This window comes from Triturus cristatus, chromosome 6 (genome assembly GCF_964204655.1).
Source record: "Triturus cristatus chromosome 6, aTriCri1.1, whole genome shotgun sequence".
NCBI classification, from domain to species: domain Eukaryota; kingdom Metazoa; phylum Chordata; class Amphibia; order Caudata; family Salamandridae; genus Triturus; species Triturus cristatus.
Genome location: NC_140589.1, coordinates 329,381,458 through 329,404,193, shown reverse-complemented (window position 1 = coordinate 329,404,193; position 22,736 = coordinate 329,381,458). Strand labels below are relative to the sequence as shown.

The following is a 22,736-nucleotide window of genomic DNA, read 5'->3' as shown; positions in this document are numbered from 1 at the left end:
CGAAAGTAGCGCTTCACTACGAAACCCTGTAAAGTGGCGCTACTGTGTTTGCGCGCGAATAAAACCACCCTGGTCACCGCGTCTTGCTTTATTTATGTATTTATGTCATTGATGTGCCGCAAACGCGCTTTATTTATTTATTTATATATTTTTCACGTTTTCTGGAACTTTTTTTTATTTCTATTTCCTTCTCCATCCAGACGCTGCACTTTGGAAGAGAAAAATGTCAGAAGGAGACTGCTTTTCCAGCATCGGAGTTTCCTTCGTTTTTGGATCCATTTCACTGGGGAACGAATTGAGGAAGTTTTACAGCAAGTCAGTAGGATCGAGGTAGAGACGGAAAGAGATGAGGAAAGAGAGGGAGGGAGGGAGAGAGAGAGAGAGAGAGAGAGAGGGAGGGAGGGAGGGAGGGAGGGAGGGAGGCAGAGAAGTGGACACTGCCCTTGGCTTCTCTGAGCAATGAAGGAAAATACAGAGTCCTTTTCCTTCTTTGCCCGCCCCGCCCGTCCCCGAACGGCCACGAACGGCCAAGCCTTATCTATAGGCCTTTGGCTACAGGGGAGCAGTGTCCCGGGTAGGCGAGGGCGAGGCGCCGGCCACTTCCTGTCGGGGAGCTGTCCAGGGCATCCTGGCCTGATTCCCAGCATCCCCCGGCTGCCAGGCTTTCCGGCCAGCCGGCTAGAAGCAGAGGACAGGAAGGGGCGGGGCATGCAAATGCTAGAAAGAGGACAACGTGGGTATGCTAAGTGACGCCTAACGAGGCGAGAGCCGTGGAGGACTCTGGGAGCCGGGAGAAGGCCCGAGGCCAGGACCTCCTTTCTATGGGCACATGCTGAGCTCCCACTAGGAGTCAGAAAAAGAGGCGAAAGGGCCTCAAGCGACGGTGCGAGGGAAGACCCCGGTCCGGGTCAGCCAGGGAGATTGCTCCGGGAGGTGCGAATTCTGGCACCATTCTGGTTATCGCTTCTCGGCCTTTTGGCTAAGATCAAGTGTAGTATCTGTTCTTATCAGTTTAATATCTGATACGTCCTCTATCTGGGGACCATATATTAAATTGATTTTTGGAACAGGGAGATGGAATAGGAGCTTGCTCTGTCCACTCCACGCATCAACCTGGTATTGCAGTACCTCCAGGAATGGTGCACTTCCCCACCCGGGGAAAACAATGCTGTTGAAAGATAGATGAGAAAACGAAAGTAGCGCTTCACTACGAAACCCTGTAAAGTGGCGCTACTGTGTTTGCGCGCGAATAAAACCACCCTGGTCACCGCGTCTTGCTTTATTTATGTATTTATGTCATTGATGTGCCGCAAACGCGCTTTATTTATTTATTTATATATTTTTCACGTTTTCTGGAACTTTTTTTTATTTCTATTTCCTTCTCCATCCAGACGCTGCACTTTGGAAGAGAAAAATGTCAGAAGGAGACTGCTTTTCCAGCATCGGAGTTTCCTTCGTTTTTGGATCCATTTCACTGGGGAACGAATTGAGGAAGTTTTACAGCAAGTCAGTAGGATCGAGGTAGAGACGGAAAGAGATGAGGAAAGAGAGGGAGGGAGGGAGAGAGAGAGAGAGAGAGAGAGAGAGAGAGAGAGGGGGAGGGAGGGAGGGAGGGAGGGAGGGAGGGAGGGAGGGAGGGAGAGAAGTGGACACTGCCCTTGGCTTCTCTGAGCAATGAAGGAAAATACAGAGTACTTTTCCTTCTTTGCCCGCCCCGCCCGTCCCCGAACGGCCACGAACGGCCAAGCCTTATCTATAGGCCTTTGGCTACAGGGGAGCAGTGTCCCGGGTAGGCGAGGGCGAGGCGCCGGCCACTTCCTGTCGGGGAGCTGTCCAGGGCATCCTGGCCTGATTCCCAGCATCCCCCGGCTGCCAGGCTTTCCGGCCAGCCGGCTAGAAGCAGAGGACAGGAAGGGGCGGGGCATGCAAATGCTAGAAAGAGGACAACGTGGGTATGCTAAGTGACGCCTAACGAGGCGAGAGCCGTGGAGGACTCTGGGAGCCGGGAGAAGGCCCGAGGCCAGGACCTCCTTTCTATGGGCACATGCTGAGCTCCCACTAGGAGTCAGAAAAAGAGGCGAAAGGGCCTCAAGCGACGGTGCGAGGGAAGACCCCGGTCCGGGTCAGCCAGGGAGATTGCTCCGGGAGGTGCGAATTCTGGCACCATTCTGGTTATCGCTTCTCGGCCTTTTGGCTAAGATCAAGTGTAGTATCTGTTCTTATCAGTTTAATATCTGATACGTCCTCTATCTGGGGACCATATATTAAATTGATTTTTGGAACAGGGAGATGGAATAGGAGCTTGCTCTGTCCACTCCACGCATCAACCTGGTATTGCAGTACCTCCAGGAATGGTGCACTTCCCCACCCGGGGAAAACAATGCTGTTGAAAGATAGATGAGAAAACGAAAGTAGCGCTTCACTACGAAACCCTGTAAAGTGGCGCTACTGTGTTTGCGCGCGAATAAAACCACCCTGGTCACCGCGTCTTGCTTTATTTATGTATTTATGTCATTGATGTGCCGCAAACGCGCTTTATTTATTTATTTATATATTTTTCACGTTTTCTGGAACTTTTTTTTATTTCTATTTCCTTCTCCATCCAGACGCTGCACTTTGGAAGAGAAAAATGTCAGAAGGAGACTGCTTTTCCAGCATCGGAGTTTCCTTCGTTTTTGGATCCATTTCACTGGGGAACGAATTGAGGAACTTTTACAGCAAGTCAGTAGGATCGAGGTAGAGACGGAAAGAGATGAGGAAAGAGAGGGAGGGAGAGAGAGAGAGAGAGAGAGAGAGAGAGAGAGAGAGAGAGAGAGAGGGAGGGAGGGAGGGAGGGAGGGAGGGAGGGAGGGAGGCAGAGAAGTGGACACTGCCCTTGGCTTCTCTGAGCAATGAAGGAAAATACAGAGTCCTTTTCCTTCTTTGCCCGCCCCGCCCGTCCCCGAACGGCCACGAACGGCCAAGCCTTATCTATAGGCCTTTGGCTACAGGGGAGCAGTGTCCCGGGTAGGCGAGGGCGAGGCGCCGGCCACTTCCTGTCGGGGAGCTGTCCAGGGCATCCTGGCCTGATTCCCAGCATCCCCCGGCTGCCAGGCTTTCCGGCCAGCCGGCTAGAAGCAGAGGACAGGAAGGGGCGGGGCATGCAAATGCTAGAAAGAGGACAACGTGGGTATGCTAAGTGACGCCTAACGAGGCGAGAGCCGTGGAGGACTCTGGGAGCCGGGAGAAGGCCCGAGGCCAGGACCTCCTTTCTATGGGCACATGCTGAGCTCCCACTAGGAGTCAGAAAAAGAGGCGAAAGGGCCTCAAGCGACGGTGCGAGGGAAGACCCCGGTCCGGGTCAGCCAGGGAGATTGCTCCGGGAGGTGCGAATTCTGGCACCATTCTGGTTATCGCTTCTCGGCCTTTTGGCTAAGATCAAGTGTAGTATCTGTTCTTATCAGTTTAATATCTGATACGTCCTCTATCTGGGGACCATATATTAAATTGATTTTTGGAACAGGGAGATGGAATAGGAGCTTGCTCTGTCCACTCCACGCATCAACCTGGTATTGCAGTACCTCCAGGAATGGTGCACTTCCCCACCCGGGGAAAACAATGCTGTTGAAAGATAGATGAGAAAACGAAAGTAGCGCTTCACTACGAAACCCTGTAAAGTGGCGCTACTGTGTTTGCGCGCGAATAAAACCACCCTGGTCACCGCGTCTTGCTTTATTTATGTATTTATGTCATTGATGTGCCGCAAACGCGCTTTATTTATTTATTTATATATTTTTCACGTTTTCTGGAACTTTTTTTTATTTCTATTTCCTTCTCCATCCAGACGCTGCACTTTGGAAGAGAAAAATGTCAGAAGGAGACTGCTTTTCCAGCATCGGAGTTTCCTTCGTTTTTGGATCCATTTCACTGGGGAACGAATTGAGGAACTTTTACAGCAAGTCAGTAGGATCGAGGTAGAGACGGAAAGAGATGAGGAAAGAGAGGGAGGGAGGGAGAGAGAGAGGGAGGGAGGGAGGGAGGGAGGGAGGGAGGGAGGCAGAGAAGTGGACACTGCCCTTGGCTTCTCTGAGCAATGAAGGAAAATACAGAGTCCTTTTCCTTCTTTGCCCGCCCCGCCCGTCCCCGAACGGCCACGAACGGCCAAGCCTTATCTATAGGCCTTTGGCTACAGGGGAGCAGTGTCCCGGGTAGGCGAGGGCGAGGCGCCGGCCACTTCCTGTCGGGGAGCTGTCCAGGGCATCCTGGCCTGATTCCCAGCATCCCCCGGCTGCCAGGCTTTCCGGCCAGCCGGCTAGAAGCAGAGGACAGGAAGGGGCGGGGCATGCAAATGCTAGAAAGAGGACAACGTGGGTATGCTAAGTGACGCCTAACGAGGCGAGAGCCGTGGAGGACTCTGGGAGCCGGGAGAAGGCCCGAGGCCAGGACCTCCTTTCTATGGGCACATGCTGAGCTCCCACTAGGAGTCAGAAAAAGAGGCGAAAGGGCCTCAAGCGACGGTGCGAGGGAAGACCCCGGTCCGGGTCAGCCAGGGAGATTGCTCCGGGAGGTGCGAATTCTGGCACCATTCTGGTTATCGCTTCTCGGCCTTTTGGCTAAGATCAAGTGTAGTATCTGTTCTTATCAGTTTAATATCTGATACGTCCTCTATCTGGGGACCATATATTAAATTGATTTTTGGAACAGGGAGATGGAATAGGAGCTTGCTCTGTCCACTCCACGCATCAACCTGGTATTGCAGTACCTCCAGGAATGGTGCACTTCCCCACCCGGGGAAAACAATGCTGTTGAAAGATAGATGAGAAAACGAAAGTAGCGCTTCACTACGAAACCCTGTAAAGTGGCGCTACTGTGTTTGCGCGCGAATAAAACCACCCTGGTCACCGCGTCTTGCTTTATTTATGTATTTATGTCATTGATGTGCCGCAAACGCGCTTTATTTATTTATTTATATATTTTTCACGTTTTCTGGAACTTTTTTTTATTTCTATTTCCTTCTCCATCCAGACGCTGCACTTTGGAAGAGAAAAATGTCAGAAGGAGACTGCTTTTCCAGCATCGGAGTTTCCTTCGTTTTTGGATCCATTTCACTGGGGAACGAATTGAGGAAGTTTTACAGCAAGTCAGTAGGATCGAGGTAGAGACGGAAAGAGATGAGGAAAGAGAGGGAGGGAGGGAGAGAGAGAGAGAGAGAGAGAGAGGGAGGGAGGGAGGGAGGGAGGGAGGGAGGCAGAGAAGTGGACACTGCCCTTGGCTTCTCTGAGCAATGAAGGAAAATACAGAGTCCTTTTCCTTCTTTGCCCGCCCCGCCCGTCCCCGAACGGCCACGAACGGCCAAGCCTTATCTATAGGCCTTTGGCTACAGGGGAGCAGTGTCCCGGGTAGGCGAGGGCGAGGCGCCGGCCACTTCCTGTCGGGGAGCTGTCCAGGGCATCCTGGCCTGATTCCCAGCATCCCCCGGCTGCCAGGCTTTCCGGCCAGCCGGCTAGAAGCAGAGGACAGGAAGGGGCGGGGCATGCAAATGCTAGAAAGAGGACAACGTGGGTATGCTAAGTGACGCCTAACGAGGCGAGAGCCGTGGAGGACTCTGGGAGCCGGGAGAAGGCCCGAGGCCAGGACCTCCTTTCTATGGGCACATGCTGAGCTCCCACTAGGAGTCAGAAAAAGAGGCGAAAGGGCCTCAAGCGACGGTGCGAGGGAAGACCCCGGTCCGGGTCAGCCAGGGAGATTGCTCCGGGAGGTGCGAATTCTGGCACCATTCTGGTTATCGCTTCTCGGCCTTTTGGCTAAGATCAAGTGTAGTATCTGTTCTTATCAGTTTAATATCTGATACGTCCTCTATCTGGGGACCATATATTAAATTGATTTTTGGAACAGGGAGATGGAATAGGAGCTTGCTCTGTCCACTCCACGCATCAACCTGGTATTGCAGTACCTCCAGGAATGGTGCACTTCCCCACCCGGGGAAAACAATGCTGTTGAAAGATAGATGAGAAAACGAAAGTAGCGCTTCACTACGAAACCCTGTAAAGTGGCGCTACTGTGTTTGCGCGCGAATAAAACCACCCTGGTCACCGCGTCTTGCTTTATTTATGTATTTATGTCATTGATGTGCCGCAAACGCGCTTTATTTATTTATTTATATATTTTTCACGTTTTCTGGAACTTTTTTTTATTTCTATTTCCTTCTCCATCCAGACGCTGCACTTTGGAAGAGAAAAATGTCAGAAGGAGACTGCTTTTCCAGCATCGGAGTTTCCTTCGTTTTTGGATCCATTTCACTGGGGAACGAATTGAGGAAGTTTTACAGCAAGTCAGTAGGATCGAGGTAGAGACGGAAAGAGATGAGGAAAGAGAGGGAGGGAGGGAGAGAGAGAGAGAGAGAGAGAGAGAGAGAGAGAGGGGGAGGGAGGGAGGGAGGGAGGGAGGGAGGGAGGGAGGGAGGGAGGGAGAGAAGTGGACACTGCCCTTGGCTTCTCTGAGCAATGAAGGAAAATACAGAGTACTTTTCCTTCTTTGCCCGCCCCGCCCGTCCCCGAACGGCCACGAACGGCCAAGCCTTATCTATAGGCCTTTGGCTACAGGGGAGCAGTGTCCCGGGTAGGCGAGGGCGAGGCGCCGGCCACTTCCTGTCGGGGAGCTGTCCAGGGCATCCTGGCCTGATTCCCAGCATCCCCCGGCTGCCAGGCTTTCCGGCCAGCCGGCTAGAAGCAGAGGACAGGAAGGGGCGGGGCATGCAAATGCTAGAAAGAGGACAACGTGGGTATGCTAAGTGACGCCTAACGAGGCGAGAGCCGTGGAGGACTCTGGGAGCCGGGAGAAGGCCCGAGGCCAGGACCTCCTTTCTATGGGCACATGCTGAGCTCCCACTAGGAGTCAGAAAAAGAGGCGAAAGGGCCTCAAGCGACGGTGCGAGGGAAGACCCCGGTCCGGGTCAGCCAGGGAGATTGCTCCGGGAGGTGCGAATTCTGGCACCATTCTGGTTATCGCTTCTCGGCCTTTTGGCTAAGATCAAGTGTAGTATCTGTTCTTATCAGTTTAATATCTGATACGTCCTCTATCTGGGGACCATATATTAAATTGATTTTTGGAACAGGGAGATGGAATAGGAGCTTGCTCTGTCCACTCCACGCATCAACCTGGTATTGCAGTACCTCCAGGAATGGTGCACTTCCCCACCCGGGGAAAACAATGCTGTTGAAAGATAGATGAGAAAACGAAAGTAGCGCTTCACTACGAAACCCTGTAAAGTGGCGCTACTGTGTTTGCGCGCGAATAAAACCACCCTGGTCACCGCGTCTTGCTTTATTTATGTATTTATGTCATTGATGTGCCGCAAACGCGCTTTATTTATTTATTTATATATTTTTCACGTTTTCTGGAACTTTTTTTTATTTCTATTTCCTTCTCCATCCAGACGCTGCACTTTGGAAGAGAAAAATGTCAGAAGGAGACTGCTTTTCCAGCATCGGAGTTTCCTTCGTTTTTGGATCCATTTCACTGGGGAACGAATTGAGGAAGTTTTACAGCAAGTCAGTAGGATCGAGGTAGAGACGGAAAGAGATGAGGAAAGAGAGGGAGGGAGGGAGAGAGAGAGAGAGAGAGAGAGAGAGAGAGAGAGAGAGAGAGAGAGGGAGGGAGGGAGGGAGGGAGGGAGGGAGGGAGGGAGGCAGAGAAGTGGACACTGCCCTTGGCTTCTCTGAGCAATGAAGGAAAATACAGAGTCCTTTTCCTTCTTTGCCCGCCCCGCCCGTCCCCGAACGGCCACGAACGGCCAAGCCTTATCTATAGGCCTTTGGCTACAGGGGAGCAGTGTCCCGGGTAGGCGAGGGCGAGGCGCCGGCCACTTCCTGTCGGGGAGCTGTCCAGGGCATCCTGGCCTGATTCCCAGCATCCCCCGGCTGCCAGGCTTTCCGGCCAGCCGGCTAGAAGCAGAGGACAGGAAGGGGCGGGGCATGCAAATGCTAGAAAGAGGACAACGTGGGTATGCTAAGTGACGCCTAACGAGGCGAGAGCCGTGGAGGACTCTGGGAGCCGGGAGAAGGCCCGAGGCCAGGACCTCCTTTCTATGGGCACATGCTGAGCTCCCACTAGGAGTCAGAAAAAGAGGCGAAAGGGCCTCAAGCGACGGTGCGAGGGAAGACCCCGGTCCGGGTCAGCCAGGGAGATTGCTCCGGGAGGTGCGAATTCTGGCACCATTCTGGTTATCGCTTCTCGGCCTTTTGGCTAAGATCAAGTGTAGTATCTGTTCTTATCAGTTTAATATCTGATACGTCCTCTATCTGGGGACCATATATTAAATTGATTTTTGGAACAGGGAGATGGAATAGGAGCTTGCTCTGTCCACTCCACGCATCAACCTGGTATTGCAGTACCTCCAGGAATGGTGCACTTCCCCACCCGGGGAAAACAATGCTGTTGAAAGATAGATGAGAAAACAAAGTGGCGCTACTGTGTTTGCGCGCGAATAAAACCACCCTGGTCACCGCGTCTTGCTTTATTTATGTATTTATGTCATTGATGTGCCGCAAACGCGCTTTATTTATTTATTTATATATTTTTCACGTTTTCTGGAACTTTTTTTTATTTCTATTTCCTTCTCCATCCAGACGCTGCACTTTGGAAGAGAAAAATGTCAGAAGGAGACTGCTTTTCCAGCATCGGAGTTTCCTTCGTTTTTGGATCCATTTCACTGGGGAACGAATTGAGGAAGTTTTACAGCAAGTCAGTAGGATCGAGGTAGAGACGGAAAGAGATGAGGAAAGAGAGGGAGGGAGGGAGAGAGAGAGAGAGAGAGAGAGAGGGAGGGAGGGAGGGAGGGAGGGAGGGAGGGAGGCAGAGAAGTGGACACTGCCCTTGGCTTCTCTGAGCAATGAAGGAAAATACAGAGTCCTTTTCCTTCTTTGCCCGCCCCGCCCGTCCCCGAACGGCCACGAACGGCCAAGCCTTATCTATAGGCCTTTGGCTACAGGGGAGCAGTGTCCCGGGTAGGCGAGGGCGAGGCGCCGGCCACTTCCTGTCGGGGAGCTGTCCAGGGCATCCTGGCCTGATTCCCAGCATCCCCCGGCTGCCAGGCTTTCCGGCCAGCCGGCTAGAAGCAGAGGACAGGAAGGGGCGGGGCATGCAAATGCTAGAAAGAGGACAACGTGGGTATGCTAAGTGACGCCTAACGAGGCGAGAGCCGTGGAGGACTCTGGGAGCCGGGAGAAGGCCCGAGGCCAGGACCTCCTTTCTATGGGCACATGCTGAGCTCCCACTAGGAGTCAGAAAAAGAGGCGAAAGGGCCTCAAGCGACGGTGCGAGGGAAGACCCCGGTCCGGGTCAGCCAGGGAGATTGCTCCGGGAGGTGCGAATTCTGGCACCATTCTGGTTATCGCTTCTCGGCCTTTTGGCTAAGATCAAGTGTAGTATCTGTTCTTATCAGTTTAATATCTGATACGTCCTCTATCTGGGGACCATATATTAAATTGATTTTTGGAACAGGGAGATGGAATAGGAGCTTGCTCTGTCCACTCCACGCATCAACCTGGTATTGCAGTACCTCCAGGAATGGTGCACTTCCCCACCCGGGGAAAACAATGCTGTTGAAAGATAGATGAGAAAACGAAAGTAGCGCTTCACTACGAAACCCTGTAAAGTGGCGCTACTGTGTTTGCGCGCGAATAAAACCACCCTGGTCACCGCGTCTTGCTTTATTTATGTATTTATGTCATTGATGTGCCGCAAACGCGCTTTATTTATTTATTTATATATTTTTCACGTTTTCTGGAACTTTTTTTTATTTCTATTTCCTTCTCCATCCAGACGCTGCACTTTGGAAGAGAAAAATGTCAGAAGGAGACTGCTTTTCCAGCATCGGAGTTTCCTTCGTTTTTGGATCCATTTCACTGGGGAACGAATTGAGGAACTTTTACAGCAAGTCAGTAGGATCGAGGTAGAGACGGAAAGAGATGAGGAAAGAGAGGGAGGGAGGGAGAGAGAGGAGGGAGGGAGGGAGGGAGGGAGGGAGGGAGGCAGAGAAGTGGACACTGCCCTTGGCTTCTCTGAGCAATGAAGGAAAATACAGAGTCCTTTTCCTTCTTTGCCCGCCCCGCCCGTCCCCGAACGGCCACGAACGGCCAAGCCTTATCTATAGGCCTTTGGCTACAGGGGAGCAGTGTCCCGGGTAGGCGAGGGCGAGGCGCCGGCCACTTCCTGTCGGGGAGCTGTCCAGGGCATCCTGGCCTGATTCCCAGCATCCCCCGGCTGCCAGGCTTTCCGGCCAGCCGGCTAGAAGCAGAGGACAGGAAGGGGCGGGGCATGCAAATGCTAGAAAGAGGACAACGTGGGTATGCTAAGTGACGCCTAACGAGGCGAGAGCCGTGGAGGACTCTGGGAGCCGGGAGAAGGCCCGAGGCCAGGACCTCCTTTCTATGGGCACATGCTGAGCTCCCACTAGGAGTCAGAAAAAGAGGCGAAAGGGCCTCAAGCGACGGTGCGAGGGAAGACCCCGGTCCGGGTCAGCCAGGGAGATTGCTCCGGGAGGTGCGAATTCTGGCACCATTCTGGTTATCGCTTCTCGGCCTTTTGGCTAAGATCAAGTGTAGTATCTGTTCTTATCAGTTTAATATCTGATACGTCCTCTATCTGGGGACCATATATTAAATTGATTTTTGGAACAGGGAGATGGAATAGGAGCTTGCTCTGTCCACTCCACGCATCAACCTGGTATTGCAGTACCTCCAGGAATGGTGCACTTCCCCACCCGGGGAAAACAATGCTGTTGAAAGATAGATGAGAAAACGAAAGTAGCGCTTCACTACGAAACCCTGTAAAGTGGCGCTACTGTGTTTGCGCGCGAATAAAACCACCCTGGTCACCGCGTCTTGCTTTATTTATGTATTTATGTCATTGATGTGCCGCAAACGCGCTTTATTTATTTATTTATATATTTTTCACGTTTTCTGGAACTTTTTTTTATTTCTATTTCCTTCTCCATCCAGACGCTGCACTTTGGAAGAGAAAAATGTCAGAAGGAGACTGCTTTTCCAGCATCGGAGTTTCCTTCGTTTTTGGATCCATTTCACTGGGGAACGAATTGAGGAAGTTTTACAGCAAGTCAGTAGGATCGAGGTAGAGACGGAAAGAGATGAGGAAAGAGAGGGAGGGAGGGAGAGAGAGAGAGAGAGAGAGAGAGGGAGGGAGGGAGGGAGGGAGGGAGGGAGGGAGGGAGGCAGAGAAGTGGACACTGCCCTTGGCTTCTCTGAGCAATGAAGGAAAATACAGAGTCCTTTTCCTTCTTTGCCCGCCCCGCCCGTCCCCGAACGGCCACGAACGGCCAAGCCTTATCTATAGGCCTTTGGCTACAGGGGAGCAGTGTCCCGGGTAGGCGAGGGCGAGGCGCCGGCCACTTCCTGTCGGGGAGCTGTCCAGGGCATCCTGGCCTGATTCCCAGCATCCCCCGGCTGCCAGGCTTTCCGGCCAGCCGGCTAGAAGCAGAGGACAGGAAGGGGCGGGGCATGCAAATGCTAGAAAGAGGACAACGTGGGTATGCTAAGTGACGCCTAACGAGGCGAGAGCCGTGGAGGACTCTGGGAGCCGGGAGAAGGCCCGAGGCCAGGACCTCCTTTCTATGGGCACATGCTGAGCTCCCACTAGGAGTCAGAAAAAGAGGCGAAAGGGCCTCAAGCGACGGTGCGAGGGAAGACCCCGGTCCGGGTCAGCCAGGGAGATTGCTCCGGGAGGTGCGAATTCTGGCACCATTCTGGTTATCGCTTCTCGGCCTTTTGGCTAAGATCAAGTGTAGTATCTGTTCTTATCAGTTTAATATCTGATACGTCCTCTATCTGGGGACCATATATTAAATTGATTTTTGGAACAGGGAGATGGAATAGGAGCTTGCTCTGTCCACTCCACGCATCAACCTGGTATTGCAGTACCTCCAGGAATGGTGCACTTCCCCACCCGGGGAAAACAATGCTGTTGAAAGATAGATGAGAAAACGAAAGTAGCGCTTCACTACGAAACCCTGTAAAGTGGCGCTACTGTGTTTGCGCGCGAATAAAACCACCCTGGTCACCGCGTCTTGCTTTATTTATGTATTTATGTCATTGATGTGCCGCAAACGCGCTTTATTTATTTATTTATATATTTTTCACGTTTTCTGGAACTTTTTTTTATTTCTATTTCCTTCTCCATCCAGACGCTGCACTTTGGAAGAGAAAAATGTCAGAAGGAGACTGCTTTTCCAGCATCGGAGTTTCCTTCGTTTTTGGATCCATTTCACTGGGGAACGAATTGAGGAACTTTTACAGCAAGTCAGTAGGATCGAGGTAGAGACGGAAAGAGATGAGGAAAGAGAGGGAGGGAGGGAGAGAGAGAGAGGAGGGAGGGAGGGAGGGAGGGAGGGAGGGAGGCAGAGAAGTGGACACTGCCCTTGGCTTCTCTGAGCAATGAAGGAAAATACAGAGTCCTTTTCCTTCTTTGCCCGCCCCGCCCGTCCCCGAACGGCCACGAACGGCCAAGCCTTATCTATAGGCCTTTGGCTACAGGGGAGCAGTGTCCCGGGTAGGCGAGGGCGAGGCGCCGGCCACTTCCTGTCGGGGAGCTGTCCAGGGCATCCTGGCCTGATTCCCAGCATCCCCCGGCTGCCAGGCTTTCCGGCCAGCCGGCTAGAAGCAGAGGACAGGAAGGGGCGGGGCATGCAAATGCTAGAAAGAGGACAACGTGGGTATGCTAAGTGACGCCTAACGAGGCGAGAGCCGTGGAGGACTCTGGGAGCCGGGAGAAGGCCCGAGGCCAGGACCTCCTTTCTATGGGCACATGCTGAGCTCCCACTAGGAGTCAGAAAAAGAGGCGAAAGGGCCTCAAGCGACGGTGCGAGGGAAGACCCCGGTCCGGGTCAGCCAGGGAGATTGCTCCGGGAGGTGCGAATTCTGGCACCATTCTGGTTATCGCTTCTCGGCCTTTTGGCTAAGATCAAGTGTAGTATCTGTTCTTATCAGTTTAATATCTGATACGTCCTCTATCTGGGGACCATATATTAAATTGATTTTTGGAACAGGGAGATGGAATAGGAGCTTGCTCTGTCCACTCCACGCATCAACCTGGTATTGCAGTACCTCCAGGAATGGTGCACTTCCCCACCCGGGGAAAACAATGCTGTTGAAAGATAGATGAGAAAACGAAAGTAGCGCTTCACTACGAAACCCTGTAAAGTGGCGCTACTGTGTTTGCGCGCGAATAAAACCACCCTGGTCACCGCGTCTTGCTTTATTTATGTATTTATGTCATTGATGTGCCGCAAACGCGCTTTATTTATTTATTTATATATTTTTCACGTTTTCTGGAACTTTTTTTTATTTCTATTTCCTTCTCCATCCAGACGCTGCACTTTGGAAGAGAAAAATGTCAGAAGGAGACTGCTTTTCCAGCATCGGAGTTTCCTTCGTTTTTGGATCCATTTCACTGGGGAACGAATTGAGGAACTTTTACAGCAAGTCAGTAGGATCGAGGTAGAGACGGAAAGAGATGAGGAAAGAGAGGGAGGGAGGGAGAGAGAGAGGGAGGGAGGGAGGGAGGGAGGGAGGGAGGGAGGCAGAGAAGTGGACACTGCCCTTGGCTTCTCTGAGCAATGAAGGAAAATACAGAGTCCTTTTCCTTCTTTGCCCGCCCCGCCCGTCCCCGAACGGCCACGAACGGCCAAGCCTTATCTATAGGCCTTTGGCTACAGGGGAGCAGTGTCCCGGGTAGGCGAGGGCGAGGCGCCGGCCACTTCCTGTCGGGGAGCTGTCCAGGGCATCCTGGCCTGATTCCCAGCATCCCCCGGCTGCCAGGCTTTCCGGCCAGCCGGCTAGAAGCAGAGGACAGGAAGGGGCGGGGCATGCAAATGCTAGAAAGAGGACAACGTGGGTATGCTAAGTGACGCCTAACGAGGCGAGAGCCGTGGAGGACTCTGGGAGCCGGGAGAAGGCCCGAGGCCAGGACCTCCTTTCTATGGGCACATGCTGAGCTCCCACTAGGAGTCAGAAAAAGAGGCGAAAGGGCCTCAAGCGACGGTGCGAGGGAAGACCCCGGTCCGGGTCAGCCAGGGAGATTGCTCCGGGAGGTGCGAATTCTGGCACCATTCTGGTTATCGCTTCTCGGCCTTTTGGCTAAGATCAAGTGTAGTATCTGTTCTTATCAGTTTAATATCTTGATACGTCCTCTATCTGGGGACCATATATTAAATTGATTTTTGGAACAGGGAGATGGAATAGGAGCTTGCTCTGTCCACTCCACGCATCAACCTGGTATTGCAGTACCTCCAGGAATGGTGCACTTCCCCACCCGGGGAAAACAATGCTGTTGAAAGATAGATGAGAAAACGAAAGTAGCGCTTCACTACGAAACCCTGTAAAGTGGCGCTACTGTGTTTGCGCGCGAATAAAACCACCCTGGTCACCGCGTCTTGCTTTATTTATGTATTTATGTCATTGATGTGCCGCAAACGCGCTTTATTTATTTATTTATATATTTTTCACGTTTTCTGGAACTTTTTTTTATTTCTATTTCCTTCTCCATCCAGACGCTGCACTTTGGAAGAGAAAAATGTCAGAAGGAGACTGCTTTTCCAGCATCGGAGTTTCCTTCGTTTTTGGATCCATTTCACTGGGGAACGAATTGAGGAAGTTTTACAGCAAGTCAGTAGGATCGAGGTAGAGACGGAAAGAGATGAGGAAAGAGAGGGAGGGAGGGAGAGAGAGAGAGAGAGAGAGAGAGAGAGAGAGAGAGAGAGGGAGGGAGGGAGGGAGGGAGGGAGGGAGGGAGGGAGGCAGAGAAGTGGACACTGCCCTTGGCTTCTCTGAGCAATGAAGGAAAATACAGAGTCCTTTTCCTTCTTTGCCCGCCCCGCCCGTCCCCGAACGGCCACGAACGGCCAAGCCTTATCTATAGGCCTTTGGCTACAGGGGAGCAGTGTCCCGGGTAGGCGAGGGCGAGGCGCCGGCCACTTCCTGTCGGGGAGCTGTCCAGGGCATCCTGGCCTGATTCCCAGCATCCCCCGGCTGCCAGGCTTTCCGGCCAGCCGGCTAGAAGCAGAGGACAGGAAGGGGCGGGGCATGCAAATGCTAGAAAGAGGACAACGTGGGTATGCTAAGTGACGCCTAACGAGGCGAGAGCCGTGGAGGACTCTGGGAGCCGGGAGAAGGCCCGAGGCCAGGACCTCCTTTCTATGGGCACATGCTGAGCTCCCACTAGGAGTCAGAAAAAGAGGCGAAAGGGCCTCAAGCGACGGTGCGAGGGAAGACCCCGGTCCGGGTCAGCCAGGGAGATTGCTCCGGGAGGTGCGAATTCTGGCACCATTCTGGTTATCGCTTCTCGGCCTTTTGGCTAAGATCAAGTGTAGTATCTGTTCTTATCAGTTTAATATCTGATACGTCCTCTATCTGGGGACCATATATTAAATTGATTTTTGGAACAGGGAGATGGAATAGGAGCTTGCTCTGTCCACTCCACGCATCAACCTGGTATTGCAGTACCTCCAGGAATGGTGCACTTCCCCACCCGGGAAAACAATGCTGTTGAAAGATAGATGAGAAAACGAAAGTAGCGCTTCACTACGAAACCCTGTAAAGTGGCGCTACTGTGTTTGCGCGCGAATAAAACCACCCTGGTCACCGCGTCTTGCTTTATTTATGTATTTATGTCATTGATGTGCCGCAAACGCGCTTTATTTATTTATTTATATATTTTTCACGTTTTCTGGAACTTTTTTTTATTTCTATTTCCTTCTCCATCCAGACGCTGCACTTTGGAAGAGAAAAATGTCAGAAGGAGACTGCTTTTCCAGCATCGGAGTTTCCTTCGTTTTTGGATCCATTTCACTGGGGAACGAATTGAGGAAGTTTTACAGCAAGTCAGTAGGATCGAGGTAGAGACGGAAAGAGATGAGGAAAGAGAGGGAGGGAGGGAGAGAGAGAGAGAGAGAGAGAGAGAGAGGGAGGGAGGGAGGGAGGGAGGGAGGGAGGCAGAGAAGTGGACACTGCCCTTGGCTTCTCTGAGCAATGAAGGAAAATACAGAGTCCTTTTCCTTCTTTGCCCGCCCCGCCCGTCCCCGAACGGCCACGAACGGCCAAGCCTTATCTATAGGCCTTTGGCTACAGGGGAGCAGTGTCCCGGGTAGGCGAGGGCGAGGCGCCGGCCACTTCCTGTCGGGGAGCTGTCCAGGGCATCCTGGCCTGATTCCCAGCATCCCCCGGCTGCCAGGCTTTCCGGCCAGCCGGCTAGAAGCAGAGGACAGGAAGGGGCGGGGCATGCAAATGCTAGAAAGAGGACAACGTGGGTATGCTAAGTGACGCCTAACGAGGCGAGAGCCGTGGAGGACTCTGGGAGCCGGGAGAAGGCCCGAGGCCAGGACCTCCTTTCTATGGGCACATGCTGAGCTCCCACTAGGAGTCAGAAAAAGAGGCGAAAGGGCCTCAAGCGACGGTGCGAGGGAAGACCCCGGTCCGGGTCAGCCAGGGAGATTGCTCCGGGAGGTGCGAATTCTGGCACCATTCTGGTTATCGCTTCTCGGCCTTTTGGCTAAGATCAAGTGTAGTATCTGTTCTTATCAGTTTAATATCTGATACGTCCTCTATCTGGGGACCATATATTAAATTGATTTTTGGAACAGGGAGATGGAATAGGAGCTTGCTCTGTCCACTCCACGCATCAACCTGGTATTGCAGTACCTCCAGGAATGGTGCACTTCCCCACCCGGGGAAAACAATGCTGTTGAAAGATAGATGAGAAAACGAAAGTAGCGCTTCACTACGAAACCCTGTAAAGTGGCGCTACTGTGTTTGCGCGCGAATAAAACCACCCTGGTCACCGCGTCTTGCTTTATTTATGTATTTATGTCATTGATGTGCCGCAAACGCGCTTTATTTATTTATTTATATATTTTTCACGTTTTCTGGAACTTTTTTTTATTTCTATTTCCTTCTCCATCCAGACGCTGCACTTTGGAAGAGAAAAATGTCAGAAGGAGACTGCTTTTCCAGCATCGGAGTTTCCTTCGTTTTTGGATCCATTTCACTGGGGAACGAATTGAGGAACTTTTACAGCAAGTCAGTAGGATCGAGGTAGAGACGGAAAGAGATGAGGAAAGAGAGGGAGGGAGGGAGGGAGAGAGAGAGGGAGGGAGGGAGGGAGGGAGGGAGGGAGGGAGGGAGGGAGGCAGAGAAGTGGACACTGCCCTTGGCTTCTCTGAGCAATGAAGGAAAATACAGAGTCCTTTTCCTTCTTTGCCCGCCCCGCCCGTCCCCGAACGGCCACGAACGGCCAAGCCTTATCTATAGGCCTTTGGCTACAGGGGAGCAGTGTCCCGGGTAGGCGAGGGCGAGGCGCCGGCCACTTCCTGTCGGGGAGCTGTCCAGGGCATCCTGGCCTGATTCCCAGCATCCCCCGGCTGCCAGGCTTTCCGGCCAGCCGGCTAGAAGCAGAGGACAGGAAGGGGCGGGGCATGCAAATGCTAGAAAGAGGACAACGTGGGTATGCTAAGTGACGCCTAACGAGGCGAGAGCCGTGGAGGACTCTGGGAGCCGGGAGAAGGCCCGAGGCCAGGACCTCCTTTCTATGGGCACATGCTGAGCTCCCACTAGGAGTCAGAAAAAGAGGCGAAAGGGCCTCAAGCGACGGTGCGAGGGAAGACCCCGGTCCGGGTCAGCCAGGGAGATTGCTCCGGGAGGTGCGAATTCTGGCACCATTCTGGTTATCGCTTCTCGGCCTTTTGGCTAAGATCAAGTGTAGTATCTGTTCTTATCAGTTTAATATCTGATACGTCCTCTATCTGGGGACCATATATTAAATTGATTTTTGGAACAGGGAGATGGAATAGGAGCTTGCTCTGTCCACTCCACGCATCAACCTGGTATTGCAGTACCTCCAGGAATGGTGCACTTCCCCACCCGGGGAAAACAATGCTGTTGAAAGATAGATGAGAAAACGAAAGTAGCGCTTCACTACGAAACCCTGTAAAGTGGCGCTACTGTGTTTGCGCGCGAATAAAACCACCCTGGTCACCGCGTCTTGCTTTATTTATGTATTTATGTCATTGATGTGCCGCAAACGCGCTTTATTTATTTATTTATATATTTTTCACGTTTTCTGGAACTTTTTTTTATTTCTATTTCCTTCTCCATCCAGACGCTGCACTTTGGAAGAGAAAAATGTCAGAAGGAGACTGCTTTTCCAGCATCGGAGTTTCCTTCGTTTTTGGATCCATTTCACTGGGGAACGAATTGAGGAACTTTTACAGCAAGTCAGTAGGATCGAGGTAGAGACGGAAAGAGATGAGGAAAGAGAGGGAGGGAGGGAGAGAGAGAGGGAGGGAGGGAGGGAGGGAGGGAGGGAGGGAGGCAGAGAAGTGGACACTGCCCTTGGCTTCTCTGAGCAATGAAGGAAAATACAGAGTCCTTTTCCTTCTTTGCCCGCCCCGCCCGTCCCCGAACGGCCACGAACGGCCAAGCCTTATCTATAGGCCTTTGGCTACAGGGGAGCAGTGTCCCGGGTAGGCGAGGGCGAGGCGCCGGCCACTTCCTGTCGGGGAGCTGTCCAGGGCATCCTGGCCTGATTCCCAGCATCCCCCGGCTGCCAGGCTTTCCGGCCAGCCGGCTAGAAGCAGAGGACAGGAAGGGGCGGGGCATGCAAATGCTAGAAAGAGGACAACGTGGGTATGCTAAGTGACGCCTAACGAGGCGAGAGCCGTGGAGGACTCTGGGAGCCGGGAGAAGGCCCGAGGCCAGGACCTCCTTTCTATGGGCACATGCTGAGCTCCCACTAGGAGTCAGAAAAAGAGGCGAAAGGGCCTCAAGCGACGGTGCGAGGGAAGACCCCGGTCCGGGTCAGCCAGGGAGATTGCTCCGGGAGGTGCGAATTCTGGCACCATTCTGGTTATCGCTTCTCGGCCTTTTGGCTAAGATCAAGTGTAGTATCTGTTCTTATCAGTTTAATATCTTGATACGTCCTCTATCTGGGGACCATATATTAAATTGATTTTTGGAACAGGGAGATGGAATAGGAGCTTGCTCTGTCCACTCCACGCATCAACCTGGTATTGCAGTACCTCCAGGAATGGTGCACTTCCCCACCCGGGGAAAACAATGCTGTTGAAAGATAGATGAGAAAACGAAAGTAGCGCTTCACTACGAAACCCTGTAAAGTGGCGCTACTGTGTTTGCGCGCGAATAAAACCACCCTGGTCACCGCGTCTTGCTTTATTTATGTATTTATGTCATTGATGTGCCGCAAACGCGCTTTATTTATTTATTTATATATTTTTCACGTTTTCTGGAACTTTTTTTTATTTCTATTTCCTTCTCCATCCAGACGCTGCACTTTGGAAGAGAAAAATGTCAGAAGGAGACTGCTTTTCCAGCATCGGAGTTTCCTTCGTTTTTGGATCCATTTCACTGGGGAACGAATTGAGGAAGTTTTACAGCAAGTCAGTAGGATCGAGGTAGAGACGGAAAGAGATGAGGAAAGAGAGGGAGGGAGGGAGAGAGAGAGAGAGAGAGAGAGAGAGAGAGAGAGAGAGAGGGAGGGAGGGAGGGAGGGAGGGAGGGAGGGAGGGAGGCAGAGAAGTGGACACTGCCCTTGGCTTCTCTGAGCAATGAAGGAAAATACAGAGTCCTTTTCCTTCTTTGCCCGCCCCGCCCGTCCCCGAACGGCCACGAACGGCCAAGCCTTATCTATAGGCCTTTGGCTACAGGGGAGCAGTGTCCCGGGTAGGCGAGGGCGAGGCGCCGGCCACTTCCTGTCGGGGAGCTGTCCAGGGCATCCTGGCCTGATTCCCAGCATCCCCCGGCTGCCAGGCTTTCCGGCCAGCCGGCTAGAAGCAGAGGACAGGAAGGGGCGGGGCATGCAAATGCTAGAAAGAGGACAACGTGGGTATGCTAAGTGACGCCTAACGAGGCGAGAGCCGTGGAGGACTCTGGGAGCCGGGAGAAGGCCCGAGGCCAGGACCTCCTTTCTATGGGCACATGCTGAGCTCCCACTAGGAGTCAGAAAAAGAGGCGAAAGGGCCTCAAGCGACGGTGCGAGGGAAGACCCCGGTCCGGGTCAGCCAGGGAGATTGCTCCGGGAGGTGCGAATTCTGGCACCATTCTGGTTATCGCTTCTCGGCCTTTTGGCTAAGATCAAGTGTAGTATCTGTTCTTATCAGTTTAATATCTGATACGTCCTCTATCTGGGGACCATATATTAAATTGATTTTTGGAACAGGGAGATGGAATAGGAGCTTGCTCTGTCCACTCCACGCATCAACCTGGTATTGCAGTACCTCCAGGAATGGTGCACTTCCCCACCCGGGGAAAACAATGCTGTTGAAAGATAGATGAGAAAACGAAAGTAGCGCTTCACTACGAAACCCTGTAAAGTGGCGCTACTGTGTTTGCGCGCGAATAAAACCACCCTGGTCACCGCGTCTTGCTTTATTTATGTATTTATGTCATTGATGTGCCGCAAACGCGCTTTATTTATTTATTTATATATTTTTCACGTTTTCTGGAACTTTTTTTTATTTCTATTTCCTTCTCCATCCAGACGCTGCACTTTGGAAGAGAAAAATGTCAGAAGGAGACTGCTTTTCCAGCATCGGAGTTTCCTTCGTTTTTGGATCCATTTCACTGGGGAACGAATTGAGGAAGTTTTACAGCAAGTCAGTAGGATCGAGGTAGAGACGGAAAGAGATGAGGAAAGAGAGGGAGGGAGGGAGAGAGAGAGAGAGAGAGAGAGAGGGAGGGAGGGAGGGAGGGAGGGAGGGAGGGAGGCAGAGAAGTGGACACTGCCCTTGGCTTCTCTGAGCAATGAAGGAAAATACAGAGTCCTTTTCCTTCTTTGCCCGCCCCGCCCGTCCCCGAACGGCCACGAACGGCCAAGCCTTATCTATAGGCCTTTGGCTACAGGGGAGCAGTGTCCCGGGTAGGCGAGGGCGAGGCGCCGGCCACTTCCTGTCGGGGAGCTGTCCAGGGCATCCTGGCCTGATTCCCAGCATCCCCCGGCTGCCAGGCTTTCCGGCCAGCCGGCTAGAAGCAGAGGACAGGAAGGGGCGGGGCATGCAAATGCTAGAAAGAGGACAACGTGGGTATGCTAAGTGACGCCTAACGAGGCGAGAGCCGTGGAGGACTCTGGGAGCCGGGAGAAGGCCCGAGGCCAGGACCTCCTTTCTATGGGCACATGCTGAGCTCCCACTAGGAGTCAGAAAAAGAGGCGAAAGGGCCTCAAGCGACGGTGCGAGGGAAGACCCCGGTCCGGGTCAGCCAGGGAGATTGCTCCGGGAGGTGCGAATTCTGGCACCATTCTGGTTATCGCTTCTCGGCCTTTTGGCTAAGATCAAGTGTAGTATCTGTTCTTATCAGTTTAATATCTGATACGTCCTCTATCTGGGGACCATATATTAAATTGATTTTTGGAACAGGGAGATGGAATAGGAGCTTGCTCTGTCCACTCCACGCATCAACCTGGTATTGCAGTACCTCCAGGAATGGTGCACTTCCCCACCCGGGGAAAACAATGCTGTTGAAAGATAGATGAGAAAACGAAAGTAGCGCTTCACTACGAAACCCTGTAAAGTGGCGCTACTGTGTTTGCGCGCGAATAAAACCACCCTGGTCACCGCGTCTTGCTTTATTTATGTATTTATGTCATTGATGTGCCGCAAACGCGCTTTATTTATTTATTTATATATTTTTCACGTTTTCTGGAACTTTTTTTTATTTCTATTTCCTTCTCCATCCAGACGCTGCACTTTGGAAGAGAAAAATGTCAGAAGGAGACTGCTTTTCCAGCATCGGAGTTTCCTTCGTTTTTGGATCCATTTCACTGGGGAACGAATTGAGGAACTTTTACAGCAAGTCAGTAGGATCGAGGTAGAGACGGAAAGAGATGAGGAAAGAGAGGGAGGGAGGGAGAGAGAGAGGGAGGGAGGGAGGGAGGGAGGGAGGGAGGGAGGCAGAGAAGTGGACACTGCCCTTGGCTTCTCTGAGCAATGAAGGAAAATACAGAGTCCTTTTCCTTCTTTGCCCGCCCCGCCCGTCCCCGAACGGCCACGAACGGCCAAGCCTTATCTATAGGCCTTTGGCTACAGGGGAGCAGTGTCCCGGGTAGGCGAGGGCGAGGCGCCGGCCACTTCCTGTCGGGGAGCTGTCCAGGGCATCCTGGCCTGATTCCCAGCATCCCCCGGCTGCCAGGCTTTCCGGCCAGCCGGCTAGAAGCAGAGGACAGGAAGGGGCGGGGCATGCAAATGCTAGAAAGAGGACAACGTGGGTATGCTAAGTGACGCCTAACGAGGCGAGAGCCGTGGAGGACTCTGGGAGCCGGGAGAAGGCCCGAGGCCAGGACCTCCTTTCTATGGGCACATGCTGAGCTCCCACTAGGAGTCAGAAAAAGAGGCGAAAGGGCCTCAAGCGACGGTGCGAGGGAAGACCCCGGTCCGGGTCAGCCAGGGAGATTGCTCCGGGAGGTGCGAATTCTGGCACCATTCTGGTTATCGCTTCTCGGCCTTTTGGCTAAGATCAAGTGTAGTATCTGTTCTTATCAGTTTAATATCTGATACGTCCTCTATCTGGGGACCATATATTAAATTGATTTTTGGAACAGGGAGATGGAATAGGAGCTTGCTCTGTCCACTCCACGCATCAACCTGGTATTGCAGTACCTCCAGGAATGGTGCACTTCCCCACCCGGGGAAAACAATGCTGTTGAAAGATAGATGAGAAAACGAAAGTAGCGCTTCACTA

At 52.5% G+C, this 22,736-nt stretch overlaps 19 non-coding genes across 19 annotated transcripts; all 19 read left to right on the top strand.

Moving 5' to 3' along the window:
* Nucleotides 1–959: 959 nt before the first annotated feature.
* On the top strand, nt 960–1,150 carry LOC146816908 (U2 spliceosomal RNA). Its single transcript, XR_014964586.1, has one exon. It is a non-coding gene; the product is annotated as a U2 spliceosomal RNA (small nuclear RNA).
* A 1,024-nt stretch (nt 1,151–2,174) lies between these two features.
* On the top strand, nt 2,175–2,365 carry LOC146816907 (U2 spliceosomal RNA). Its single transcript, XR_014964585.1, has one exon. It is a non-coding gene; the product is annotated as a U2 spliceosomal RNA (small nuclear RNA).
* Nucleotides 2,366–3,391: 1,026 nt separating this feature from the next.
* LOC146816906 (U2 spliceosomal RNA) lies at nt 3,392–3,582 on the top strand. Its single transcript, XR_014964584.1, has one exon. It is a non-coding gene; the product is annotated as a U2 spliceosomal RNA (small nuclear RNA).
* A 990-nt stretch (nt 3,583–4,572) lies between these two features.
* LOC146816905 (U2 spliceosomal RNA) lies at nt 4,573–4,763 on the top strand. The gene has a single exon (XR_014964583.1). It is a non-coding gene; the product is annotated as a U2 spliceosomal RNA (small nuclear RNA).
* Nucleotides 4,764–5,763: 1,000 nt separating this feature from the next.
* Nucleotides 5,764–5,954, top strand: LOC146816904 (U2 spliceosomal RNA). Its single transcript, XR_014964582.1, has one exon. It is a non-coding gene; the product is annotated as a U2 spliceosomal RNA (small nuclear RNA).
* Nucleotides 5,955–6,982: 1,028 nt separating this feature from the next.
* Nucleotides 6,983–7,173, top strand: LOC146816903 (U2 spliceosomal RNA). The gene has a single exon (XR_014964581.1). It is a non-coding gene; the product is annotated as a U2 spliceosomal RNA (small nuclear RNA).
* Nucleotides 7,174–8,203: 1,030 nt separating this feature from the next.
* Nucleotides 8,204–8,394, top strand: LOC146816902 (U2 spliceosomal RNA). Its single transcript, XR_014964580.1, has one exon. It is a non-coding gene; the product is annotated as a U2 spliceosomal RNA (small nuclear RNA).
* A 975-nt stretch (nt 8,395–9,369) lies between these two features.
* On the top strand, nt 9,370–9,560 carry LOC146816901 (U2 spliceosomal RNA). The gene has a single exon (XR_014964579.1). It is a non-coding gene; the product is annotated as a U2 spliceosomal RNA (small nuclear RNA).
* Nucleotides 9,561–10,547: 987 nt separating this feature from the next.
* LOC146816900 (U2 spliceosomal RNA) lies at nt 10,548–10,738 on the top strand. The gene has a single exon (XR_014964578.1). It is a non-coding gene; the product is annotated as a U2 spliceosomal RNA (small nuclear RNA).
* Nucleotides 10,739–11,746: 1,008 nt separating this feature from the next.
* Nucleotides 11,747–11,937, top strand: LOC146816899 (U2 spliceosomal RNA). Its single transcript, XR_014964576.1, has one exon. It is a non-coding gene; the product is annotated as a U2 spliceosomal RNA (small nuclear RNA).
* A 991-nt stretch (nt 11,938–12,928) lies between these two features.
* Nucleotides 12,929–13,119, top strand: LOC146816898 (U2 spliceosomal RNA). The gene has a single exon (XR_014964575.1). It is a non-coding gene; the product is annotated as a U2 spliceosomal RNA (small nuclear RNA).
* Nucleotides 13,120–14,109: 990 nt separating this feature from the next.
* Nucleotides 14,110–14,301, top strand: LOC146816897 (U2 spliceosomal RNA). The gene has a single exon (XR_014964875.1). It is a non-coding gene; the product is annotated as a U2 spliceosomal RNA (small nuclear RNA).
* Nucleotides 14,302–15,325: 1,024 nt separating this feature from the next.
* LOC146816896 (U2 spliceosomal RNA) lies at nt 15,326–15,516 on the top strand. The gene has a single exon (XR_014964574.1). It is a non-coding gene; the product is annotated as a U2 spliceosomal RNA (small nuclear RNA).
* A 1,003-nt stretch (nt 15,517–16,519) lies between these two features.
* LOC146816895 (U2 spliceosomal RNA) lies at nt 16,520–16,710 on the top strand. Its single transcript, XR_014964573.1, has one exon. It is a non-coding gene; the product is annotated as a U2 spliceosomal RNA (small nuclear RNA).
* Nucleotides 16,711–17,712: 1,002 nt separating this feature from the next.
* Nucleotides 17,713–17,903, top strand: LOC146816894 (U2 spliceosomal RNA). The gene has a single exon (XR_014964572.1). It is a non-coding gene; the product is annotated as a U2 spliceosomal RNA (small nuclear RNA).
* A 990-nt stretch (nt 17,904–18,893) lies between these two features.
* Nucleotides 18,894–19,085, top strand: LOC146816893 (U2 spliceosomal RNA). Its single transcript, XR_014964874.1, has one exon. It is a non-coding gene; the product is annotated as a U2 spliceosomal RNA (small nuclear RNA).
* A 1,024-nt stretch (nt 19,086–20,109) lies between these two features.
* On the top strand, nt 20,110–20,300 carry LOC146816892 (U2 spliceosomal RNA). The gene has a single exon (XR_014964571.1). It is a non-coding gene; the product is annotated as a U2 spliceosomal RNA (small nuclear RNA).
* A 1,004-nt stretch (nt 20,301–21,304) lies between these two features.
* Nucleotides 21,305–21,495, top strand: LOC146816891 (U2 spliceosomal RNA). The gene has a single exon (XR_014964570.1). It is a non-coding gene; the product is annotated as a U2 spliceosomal RNA (small nuclear RNA).
* A 990-nt stretch (nt 21,496–22,485) lies between these two features.
* On the top strand, nt 22,486–22,676 carry LOC146816890 (U2 spliceosomal RNA). Its single transcript, XR_014964569.1, has one exon. It is a non-coding gene; the product is annotated as a U2 spliceosomal RNA (small nuclear RNA).
* The last annotated feature ends 60 nt before the right edge of the window (nt 22,677–22,736 follow it).